The 11,743-nt window shown below is 37.1% G+C and overlaps 1 pseudogene; it reads left to right on the top strand.

Moving 5' to 3' along the window:
* The window catches only part of LOC114047873, a 15,740-nt pseudogene extending 9,100 nt beyond the window's left edge, over positions 1-6,640 (top strand).
* Positions 6,641-11,743: the final 5,103 nt, after the last annotated feature.

Below are 11,743 nucleotides of genomic sequence, written 5' to 3'. Positions count from 1 at the left end.
GAGAGAGAGAGAGAGAGAGAGAGAGAGAGAGAGAGAGAGAGAGAGAGCTCTCTTTAGTGTCCAACTGTAGGTCACTTGTAGATCATCTAGGCAATAATCTTATATCTTGTGTTAGCCTCCAGTCTTTTATGTAAGTTCCAAGCTGTTTTATCCCTATTGATCAAAGCATACTTTTTAACCTTCTCCTGATAAGCTACAAAGGCAAGCATAAGATGCAGTTTACAGCCAAATAGACTAGGTTTGTATTTGCCCCTACTTTTGAGAATTCATACTATTGGCTTATTCCATTAGTGCAGCTAAGCAGAGTTGAATTGATAGATGGGCTAAAGATGGAAAGACTGATAGATGTGCATCCAGTTAAATAGAGATAATAAATGAGCTACAGGAAAATTTAAAGAGTATGTAATTAAGAGTAGTACAATACCAGGAAAAGTATGTGCTGTATTTGGCATGTAAAGATCTGAGTCCAAATCCTGGCTCTGTGTGACCATGGCCAAATCAATTTTACTCTCTTCCTCAGTTTCTTTATCTGTCAAAGGAGGGGATTGTACAAGATGAGTTTTAAAACATGTTCTAGCTTTAAATCTATGATCCAAATATCAAGGGTCTTTTTTAAAAGGAAGGACAGCTGGGGATCATTTTTCATTAGTGCAGTTTGGTGCACTGGAAAGAATAGTGTACTGAAATAAGATCTAGTCTAATTTCTGGCCCTTCACTTACCAGTTGTATTCATCTCTCTCCTCCCTTTTGTGGCTAAACTTGAAAATGCCATCTACAATACATGCTTCCACTTTTTTTTTCTCTATAGTTTAGACTCTCTAGCCTAGCTTCCAACCTCATTATTCACTGGAACTGCTCTCTCCAAGTTATTAACATTTTCTAAATTGGTACATTTAATGACCTTTTCTCAGTCTTTTCTGACCTCTATGTAGCCTTTGACACTGATATTCATCTAAGCCATCTCTACTAAGCAATGGTGTCCTCCAGGGTTCTGTCTTTGGCTCTCTTCTCCATATTCACTTGGTGACCTCATTATCTCCAGTGGATTCAATTATCATCTCCATACAGATGATTCTCAAATCTACTAATCTGGTTCTAACATCTCTGGTGACCTCCAATCACAGATCCACAACTGCCAGCTTCTTAAACTGGTTGTCCTGTAGGCATCTCCACCTCCATACGCTCATAAATAATCTCGATTTCCTCCTCCTACCAAAAAATCCCCCCATCTTCTGAATTTCTCTATTATGGCTAAAGTTACCACCATTCTCCCAGTTATCCTGGATCACAACCTAGCTGTTCTCCTCGACTTCTTGCTCTCTCTTTATACTCCCACATCCAATTTCTTGGCAAAGTCTGTTGATTTTACCTTCATAACTTATCTCACACACACCTATTTTCTTCTTCTAAAACTGTGATCATCCTGGTAAAAGCCTTTATCACCTCAAGCTTGGACTATAACAATAACTTGCTGCTTGGTCTCCCTGTCCCTCTACCCACTCTACTCAGCAGTCAAAATGACCTTCTTATAGTGCATGCCTGACCTTGTAACATGCCCCATCCCCTCCCCTGGCTTAATAAACTCCAATGGCTTCATCTTATTTGGCATTCAAACAACCTCCACCTTTCCAATCTTCTTACACCTTATACATCCCTGTCATGTCCTACTCTGAGATTCAATGACACTGACTTTTGCTGTTCCTCAAACAGGACATCCTACCTTTCTATAACATTTCCACTGTTGGTCTCTTTTACCTGGAATGCTCTCTTTCCTCTTCTCTGCTTCTAGGATTCACTGGCTTCCTTTGCACCCCAAGTAAAATATCGCCTTTTTAAAAAATTTAATATGTTAATGTGTGAAAACTTTTTTTGAGTTTTAAATATGAAATTCTCTCTCTCTCTGTATATATATCTATATCTATATGGTATATATATATACCATATAGATATATAAATAGATATAGATATAGATATATATACCATATAGATATATATATATATATGGTATATATATATATACACCATATAGATATATATATAGATATAGATATATTTAGACAGGTCTCCTGAGTAACAAATATCATCTTTCCATGTAGGAATATAAATAGTTCAATTTTAACAAGTCCCTTATGATGTCTCTTTCCTGTTTACCTTTTTATGCTTTGCTTGAGTCTTGTATTTGAAAGTCAAATTTTCTATTCAGCTCTGCTCTTTTCATCAGGAATGCTTGAAAGTCCTCTATTTCTTTGAATGTCCATTTTTTTTCTCCTGAAGGATTGTACTCGGTATTGCTTGGTAGGTGATTGTTGTTTGTAATCCTAGCTTTTTTGCCCTCTGGAATATCATATTCCAAGCCCTCAGATCCTTCACTGTAGCAGATTCTAAATCTTGAGTTATCCTGACTGTGGTTCCATGATATTTTAATTGTTTCTTTTTGACTGCTTGCAGTATTTTCTCCTTGATCTTGGAGATCTGGAATTTGGCTATAATATTCCTTGGAGTTTTCATTTTAGGTTACCTTTCAGGAAGTGATTGGTGTATTCTTCCAATTTCTATTTTGCCTTCTGGTTCTAGAATATCAGGGCAGTTTTCCTTAATAATTTTGTGAAAGATGGTGTCTAGGATTTTTTTTTTATCATAACTTTTAGGTACTTCAATAGTTCTTAAATGACCTCTCCTGGATCTATTTTTAGGCCAGTTGTTTTTCCAGTGAGATATTCCATGTTTTCTTCTTCTTTTTTTCATTCTTGTGATTTTGTTTGATTGTTTCTTGATGTCTCATAAATTCATTATCTTCCACTTGCCCAATTCTGCCCTTTAAAGAATCATTTTCTTTGGTGAGCTTTTGTACATCTCCTTTTCCATTTGGCCAGCTCTACTTTTTAAGGAGTTTTTCCCTTCAGTGAATTTTATATATCTTTTTTTTTTCCATTTGGACAATTCTGCTTTTTGAGGCATTCTTCTCTTAATTGGATTTTTGTGCCTCTTTTACCATTTGCTCTCTTCTATTTCTTAAGTTGTTGCTTTCTTCGGTATTTTTTGTGCCTCCTTTATCAAGATGTTGACTCTTTTTTCATGATTTTCTTGCATCACTCTCATTTCCTTTCCCAATTTTTCTTCTATTTCTCCTGCTTGATTTTTAAAATTCTCTTTGAGCTCTTCCATGGCTTGAGACCAATTCATGTTTTTCTTTGAAGCTTTGGATACAGGAATTTTGACTGTTGTCTTCTGAGTATGGGTTTTGATTTTCCTTGTCACCATAGTAACTTTCTATGGTCAGATTTTTTTCTATTGTTTGCTCATTTTCCAGCTTATTTCTTGACTTTTCACTCTATGCCAAAGTGGCCCTCTGCTTCCCAAGTGGTGGGGGAACTGTCCCAAGCTTCAGGTTTTTTGTGAGGTTGTTTTCAGAGCTAATTCTGGGGACCTGTATGTTTTTGGCTCTTTCAAGGTGGTATGATTTAGGGAGAGGTTGTTTACTACTCTTCAGTGCTGTACCCTGGTTTGTGAGCTACCACAGGCACACTTTTCAACCCTGGAACTGTGACCAGGACTGGGACCAGGGTCCCTGCTCCCCTGTGGCCACAAGCTCTACTCTGCTAGTGCTCTCCTTGCACTGGGACTAAGTCCCAGGACTGTGACCTACATCCAAATATAGGCAATGTATCAGAGTCTTGACTCTGGTGCTAGCAAAGGGACCCCTGTAAATCTTCTGATCCCCTTACTGCCTTTGGTCTGACAAGTCTGGAAACTGCCACTGCTGCCACTGATTCAGTTGCCCTGAAGTCTGCTCCTGATTTGCTGGGGCCTGGTCTATGCTGATGTGGCCTGTGTCGGACTGTGCTCCTCTCTCACTCTGGTGCAACAGATCTTTCCTAGCAACCTTCTAAGTTGTCTTGGGCTGGAAAATTGTTTCACTCCATCTTTTTTGAGGGTTCTGCCACTCTAAAATTTGTTTAAAGTCATTATTTAAAGGTATTTGGAGAGATTTGGGGGGGGGGGGGAGTTCAGGCAAGCCTCTGCCTTTATTCTACCATCTTGGCTCTACTTATTAAAATCTCACCATCTAAAAGAAGAGTTTACCTACCCTCCCCTTAATGTTAATGCTTTCTCTATATTGATTATTTCCAATTTATTATATTTATGTATATATGTATATATGTATATGTGTATATATTTAGTTTTTCCAATTTGTCATATATGTGTGTATTTTCTCTCTTTTTCTTTCTCTGTCTTCCCCATCTTTGTCTACCTGTCTGTGTGTCTCTTTGTGTCTCTGTTTCTGTCACTGTCTCTTTCTCTCGTTTATATATAACTGTTTGCATGTTGCCTCCTCCATTTGACCATGAGCACCCTGAAAGCAGAGACTTTCTTCTGCCTTTCTTTGTACCCCCAGTACTCCACACAGTGCTTCACATATAGTAGGAGCTTACTAAGTTCTATATTCTTTCAGTGCTATCTCTTTCCTGGGAACTCAGCTTATTACCCACAAAATTACTTATAGTACCTGCCTATTTCACCCTCCCACTATGAGGAAGCAAGTTGGTACAGTTGAAAGAGTGCTGAATTTATGACTGTGATCCAAAGAAGAGACAGAAACTCACTAGCTATGTGATGCTAGATGGGCAAATGACTTAATTCTCTTGAGTCTAATCTCTTTCTATGGGCTGTCTCAATTACCTAAATATATTCATTCCTTACTTTCTTCTCTTGGAATTCCAGTTTTACTTTAATACTTAGTTCAATCATCACTTCCTTCATGAATCAGTTTCTCCTTAAACCCTAGATGCTAGTGTTGATAGCTGCTAACGCTCTCAAAACTACTCTGTTTATTTTGCATATATTCTCTATATACTTATAGCTATACATGTTATTTCTCCTAGTAAAATGTATATTCCTTGAGAGCAGAGAAGTGTTTCACTGTTATCTCTGTATTTGCCATGTTTACTACAGTGCGTGGCCTATAGTAAGTGCTTAATGAATGTTTGTCAATTGATTGGTTGATAGACATCAAATCATAGCATTTTGGTCATGATGGAATCAGATAATGGATGACATATGCTTTGCAAATTTTAGAGTTTTCTATAAATGTCAAACACTATTATTGTTGTTAGTAAGCTCCAAAACCTGGTCCTTTCAGTATTCTTGTCTTCTTGCCATCTACACATCAACAGTGTTGGTCCTCTGCTATGTGGAGGCAGGGGGAACAATTAGATCTTGTTGGGAAGCTTGAGGGAATCTTGAGAGAATCACTTTGAATGGGAAAGGAACTGGAATGATTGAATAGCTATAAAGGAAACTTATTTTTAATTAGATCCTCTTTTGGGCTGTCCTTGAATTTTAAAAATGTGCATATGTCTTATCTTTCCCAATCAAATTTTCCTATCCTTTAGAGAAGGGACCCTATGCTCTACTTACAAAACCTGTCCTAGGGTCTGGGCAAACAGCAGGCTCTCAGCAAATACTTAGTGATTAACTGAACATGCCCTGTGACCATAGTGCTAACTCAGCAGGTGCAGAGAGAATGGGCAGCAAGCACCCATTCTGTGCTGCTTCCAGAATCTGAGGGGCTCAAATTTGGGGACTTTTATAGAACAAAGGCAGCAAAAAGCCTATTTTTAAAATGACTGGAATAAAATCTGTCAGTCAATTTAACTTACAGAATGCCCTCAGTGGCACAAAGCAGGTCATGAGAATGAGCTTTTAGAATGAGAAAAAGAAAAAAAAAAGGAGTGAGAGAGAAGAGAGAGTGAGAGAGAGAAGAGAGAAAAAGATTGAATTGGCAGTAGGGAGTACTTTTTGGCCCCTGCCTTCTTCCTGAGCTAGGATCTACTTTTGATTTTTTGCTTGTGACCCTGTCAATAATCAGCAAAAGCATTTTGTAACCATGGACAAAATTATGCCAATTATTTGAATTGCCATTTTAGTTATTTGTCTTTATTCTCATTATGCTGCATGCTTTTTGCTTTACCCATGGGAAAAAAATGAAAGAAATGACATCTGACCATAAAATACCAATGAGCATAGATTGTCCTTTTGCCCACACATTCTGCTAAAAATCCTATGAAACCTAAGCTTTCCACTGTTTTTTTTTTAAAGTAAATTATTAAAAGAAACTCAAAGAAACATGCTTGATTGCATTTATGAATTCAGGGCTTTTGAAGAAAATCAACAGGGATGTGTATTTTCTAGGTAGCCAGAGTCTTATTTTAACTCCTTGCTTCATGTCTAAAACGTATCTGTTGTGAAATGTAAGGTTGCTCTCATCCCTATTTTTCCCCCTTCTTCTTAATCTGCCTTTCGATTCCTCTCCCATACCGTGTGCTTCCCCATTCCACTTCATGGCTCATTAGGACAGGGAGACGACTTGGCGGCCAGCCGGACAGCGCCCGCCTGCCCACCCTTCCCATCCTTCCCTTCGTGGAGCCTGGGCTTCCGCGCCATTGTTCTGATTGCTAGACCGGTGCCCGCGCTCTCCTTTGAAGCTCCTCCAAAGGAACTTTATCCCTCTGTTCCAGCTGGCGTTTCATTAAGCCCTTGCTTCACAGGATTTTCCACTCCCATTGACACATCAGAGCAAGGATGTAGCCATTCAAATAATGAAGAAAAAGAAAGTGCGAGAGAGGAAAAACTCTTCTGAGGGGAAAATTGAAAAGGAGTACAAGGTTATTTTAAAAATAAAGGCAGACTGTATAAAAATAAAATCTCCCTAATTTATCTTCTGTGTGTGTGTGTGTGTGTGAGAGAGAGACAGAGAGACAGAGAGACAGAGAGAAACAGAGACAGAGACAGAGACAGAGACAGAGAGAGACTGCCTTGACTAAATAGTCTACAGATTTTCAAAATGTTCCATCAGGGGCAACTTCAGAGGCAACTTGGATAAGATGAAAGAGTAACACTGGAGAACTAAATGAGGAGCAATTGATAAGAATTCCAAAGCCTTTCCAAACAGCCATATGCATAAAGGAGGGAACTACAACACATTAAACACTTAACGAATCTTAAATAGAACCTCCCTTCTACTTGGGGGTTAGGGTAGGGTTGGGAACACCAGTAACAAATTTTGATCAGAAATTTGCTATACTCAAGGTAGTTAACCGGATCCAAAATGGGACTTCTTCCCCCCATTTCCATACTTTTGTCCTTGCCAAGAGTACTTCCCCCAAAGCTGGTCACAGAGAAAAAAAAATTCACTGTTTTCAAAACCTGGCTTAAAATCGGTTTCCTCAAAGAAGTTTGCCATATTTAAGCCAACTTCTGTACTACTATGTATACATGTCAAAAGAAATAGAGTCTCCAATTGCCCTGTGCATTTTGTAAACAGGGAGTTTATTATCTTCTGTTTCTATAGTCTTTCTCCCCACAATTTCTCTTAGTGGGCTCTTGTAGGCTCTCTATTCCCATGCTTGAGCCAATGGCAGAAATTATTAAGTAATGGGGAAAAAGGAAGCTTAATGCACTAAAAGAACCTTTATGCAATACAGTCTATACTTTGATCCATGGAATCCCAATCAGAGCTTTGTTAGCTATTATTTAACATGAACTGCAAAAGATTTAAATTAGCAAAATAAATAGGGACAGCTAAGAGGCAGGCAAGATGAGAACAAAGTAATAGCTGCATATCTGCTTTTTGGGGGTGATATAAAAACTAAAAAGCAGAAAGAGAATGACATTATTCTGTAATAGAAAAATGGATATTCATGACAACTACCCTAAGTCTTCAAGAGAAAAAAAAAAGACCTTTGGTGTTTAAAAGAAAAAAAAATTAATTAACTGCAAAATTCACTTATGGGACACTCCACCATCTTCAAGAAAGTAATATAATTTTGATTATACATAGAAAAAGTGAAAGAAGAAAGAGAAAATTATTTAAATGCACAAGATATATTGTCATGAAACCACTTTGTATATATATTTTAAATTGTTGAGTTTTACTTATAAAATGTTTTAAAGTTTGTTTATTTTTTTTAAGGAAAACTTGTACATAACAGACTTTGAAGTTACTTTTAAACATCAATGTCTGAGAATGTCTTAAAGAAATTGGCTATAAAATGGAGTAGGATGTTAAAATTGTCATTGCTAAAAAGATAATACAAGATAATATTGTTTGTAATTTTCTTGAAGGAGACTGTGATGTCTAGTTATTCATCTACAATAGAAGTTGAGTATCATTTAAGTCTTGAAGAAAATTTAAATTCAGCAAATCTCAGAGCAAAGGGATCTAAGTCATTTCATCCTACCTTTTGCCTGATGTCTCTACAATAAGGGATCATCTAATCCAGGGCTGGGGAAACTGCAGCCTGGAGGCTACATGTGGCCTTCTAGATCCTCGGGTGGGGCCTTTTGACTGAGTCTAAGTTTTATAGGACAAATCCTTTCATTAAGGGTATTTGTTCTGTGAAGTTTGGATTCAGTCAAAGGGCTGCACTTGAGGACCTAGAGCACCACATGTGGCATCAATGCCACAGGTTCCCTACCCCTGATTCTAGTCCAACATGAAGACCTTCAATGATTGAGAAGTTATTTCTTCTGAAGGCAGCCTATTCCACCATGAGATATGCCTAATTGTTAGGGTGTGTACTTTTTTTTATTCTAATATATATGTTTTCCCAACTTCTATCCATCAATCCTAATTCTGTGACCTGTAACAAAGTAAAATTTTTCTAATCTTCCTATTTGACAGATATCAAATACTTTGAAAATGTTACAATATTTTTCCCAGAGCTTATAAGTCTTTAGGTTAAACAAACCAATAATTTTAACCAGTCCTCATATGGTAAGGTCTCCAGTCTTCTCACTTTTCTGGTGTCTTCCTCTGGATGATAGATGGCCCATTTTGTCTACCTCCTTTATAAAACATGGATTCACAACTAAGTACAATACTCCAGGTATTATCTAACCAGAATAGCATGCAGCAGGTCTATTACTCCCTTTCCCTGGTCCTGATGCTTTTGGTAACAAGCCCAAGATAAACTTTGGGGGCTTTCATGTCACTCTTTTATTTATACTAAAGTTTTTTCACAATTAAAAAAAATCACATCTCCCCATCCAACCTTGAGTCAAAAAAAATCACCTATATAAGTGTAGTTTCATCCATCATTTATTAAATTTAAATTTAATTTACCCAGTCTGTTGTTCTAGACTGATGAAATCTTTATGGATTACTATTATTTTATGTAATGAATTAGTTAATGCTTCAGAATTAAATCATCAGCAAATTAAGTAATCATATAATCTGTGCCTTTATTTATGCTACAGATGATAATGTAACTGATATAAATGTTTACTGCCTGACTGGGTGACTGTTGTTCATTTTTGAAGAGAACCAATGACATCACTAGAGTGAAGTCTTGACTTGTGCAGGAACTGGATTTAAGTGAGGCAGAATTGCACAAAGTTGTCAGCCTCATTCTCTCTTTCAGAATCCTCAAAGTCCAGTGGCAAGACAAAAGTCCAGGTGACCAGTAAGGACAGAACTCTAATGCAGTCCACTAGGGATCAAGTTGGCATCAATAATTACTACTTTTTGGTTTTGTTATTCAGCCATTTCTGAATTCATATAAATGTATTATCATTTAACCCTTTTCACTCATTTTTATCCATATGGATATTGTGAGAGATTTTTTTCAATGCTTTGTTGAAATCCAGTACATGAAGTCTATGTCATTCCCAAGATGTATTCCATTAACCATGTCAACATTGAAATGAGATGAGTCTAACATATTTATTCTTTTTTTTGGGGGGGGGAGTTGAGCAGTGGGGTTAAGTGACTTGCCCAGGGTCACACAGCTAGTAAGTGTTATGTGTCTAAGACCGGATTTGAACTCAGGTCCTCCTGAATCCAGGGCCGGTGCTCTATCCACCGTGCCATCTAGATGCCCCTAACATATTTATTCTTGATGAAACCATATTGGTTTATCATCATCACTGCTTTCCTTTCAAGGTGCTCACAACCACACTTATAGAATTGTGTTAGTTATTTAAAGCAAAACACCAGCCTTAAAATTTTTAGGAACATACCTTCTCCATTTTGAAAATTAGGACCTTAGATACCTACATTCAATATTATAATATCTCTCATCTTCAGTAGGATTCTTCAGAGATGGCCAATAGTAACTAAATAATCACATCTACCATATATGTTTTTATTGTAAATCAATTCCAATTTTTAGGGTGCCCTTGGTAGAAGATCAAAATGTGACATGTTACAAATGTGAATCAGAGAATAATTTCTTCATGTCTTTCTGATTATAAATGACTCTATCATGTTTTTCATGCTGCTTGGATATCAATCTTTCAATTAATCTAATTAACATATGAGCATAGACTTAAGTGCCAAACAATATGATTCAGACTTTGGCTGACCACATCATTCCCCTGTTCAAGAACTTCCATGATTCCCTGTTGCCTTTAAGGGAAAGTTAAAAAAAAACTCTATATAGAATTTAAAAATCTTCACAGCCTGACTCCAATATCTTTCATGCCTTATTTCATATTACTTAGTTTGATATAATATTTATTCCAGCCAATCTGGCTTATTTCTCCACACATAATATTCTGTTTTCTCCACAGGAAAGTCTTTACATAGTCTTTCACCCATGCTCATAATGTGTTCCGCCCTCAGTGCTTTAGAATATATATCTCCTTCTCTTCCTTATTTTCAATATCACCTGCTATTGGAAGTCTTTCTTAATCTCCCCAATTGTTAGTATTCCTTTTAATGAATTATGTTTTGTTAAATGTACATGGTATTTATGTGTGTGTATACACACATTAATAATAATAATAGTAATAGCTAACATTTATGTAGCTCTTAGGGGTTTGTGAAGCATTTTATAGATATTTTCTTATTTAATCATCAAAGCAACCTTGGGAGGTAGGTGCTGTATTTGTTATCCCCATTTTATGGATGAGGAAACTAAGGCTAAGGGAGGGGAAGTGACTTGGCCAGGGTCACACAGCTAATGAATGTCTGAAGATGGATTTGAATTCACATCTCTCTAACTCCAGGTCCAGCATTCCATCCACTGCTACTTTGATGCCTAACAGGAAAAAAATGCATATAACTTATGTAATATATAAATAAAATAACATTTATTATTGACATACATGTGAGAGATAGAATGGTATAGTGGATAGGGAATCATCCTCAGAATCAGGAAAACCTGGTTTCAAGTCCTATTACTGCCAAATGATAGCTATTTGACCAAAGGTTGATCACTCCCCTTTTCAGTGCTTTAGGCAATTCTGCATGACTATAAGATATAGAGAAGGTTCCAACCTGAATTGGTAGATGTTTTTTCCTCAGATGGAGCTCTCTATACAATGAAATCACAGATCTTGTCACTATTCTTATTTATATTCTAATCACCACCCTTCTCCATAGAATCCCTCACTCATGCCCCAATTGAAGGAAAACTCCTTGAGATTAGGGCCAAATTTAACCTTTGCCTCTGTGTCCTCAGCACCTTGCATGGTGATGGGAAGATAAAAGGAACATAGGCAGGAAAATCTCCAAGAAAGATGCAAAAATGGGTAGGATTTAGAGAGCAAGAGAAATAAAAGGGCATTCCAGGTGAAGATAACAAAACAAAAGCAGCATAATGATAGGAATGAGCATGTTCTGCTTCTATCACACTGAAAACATCACTCTATCCAGCCTGTAGGGAATGTAAGGGTTATTGTCCATTTATTACAATGTAGAGCCATATACAAGCCAGTTAGTATATAGAAGTTAGTTCCA

This window comes from Vombatus ursinus, unplaced genomic scaffold, assembly GCF_900497805.2.
Source record: "Vombatus ursinus unplaced genomic scaffold, bare-nosed wombat genome assembly UNPS02014791.1, whole genome shotgun sequence".
NCBI lineage: Eukaryota > Metazoa > Chordata > Mammalia > Diprotodontia > Vombatidae > Vombatus > Vombatus ursinus.
Note: the sequence above shows the minus strand (reverse complement) of the source record. Positions and strands in the feature narration are given on the sequence as shown.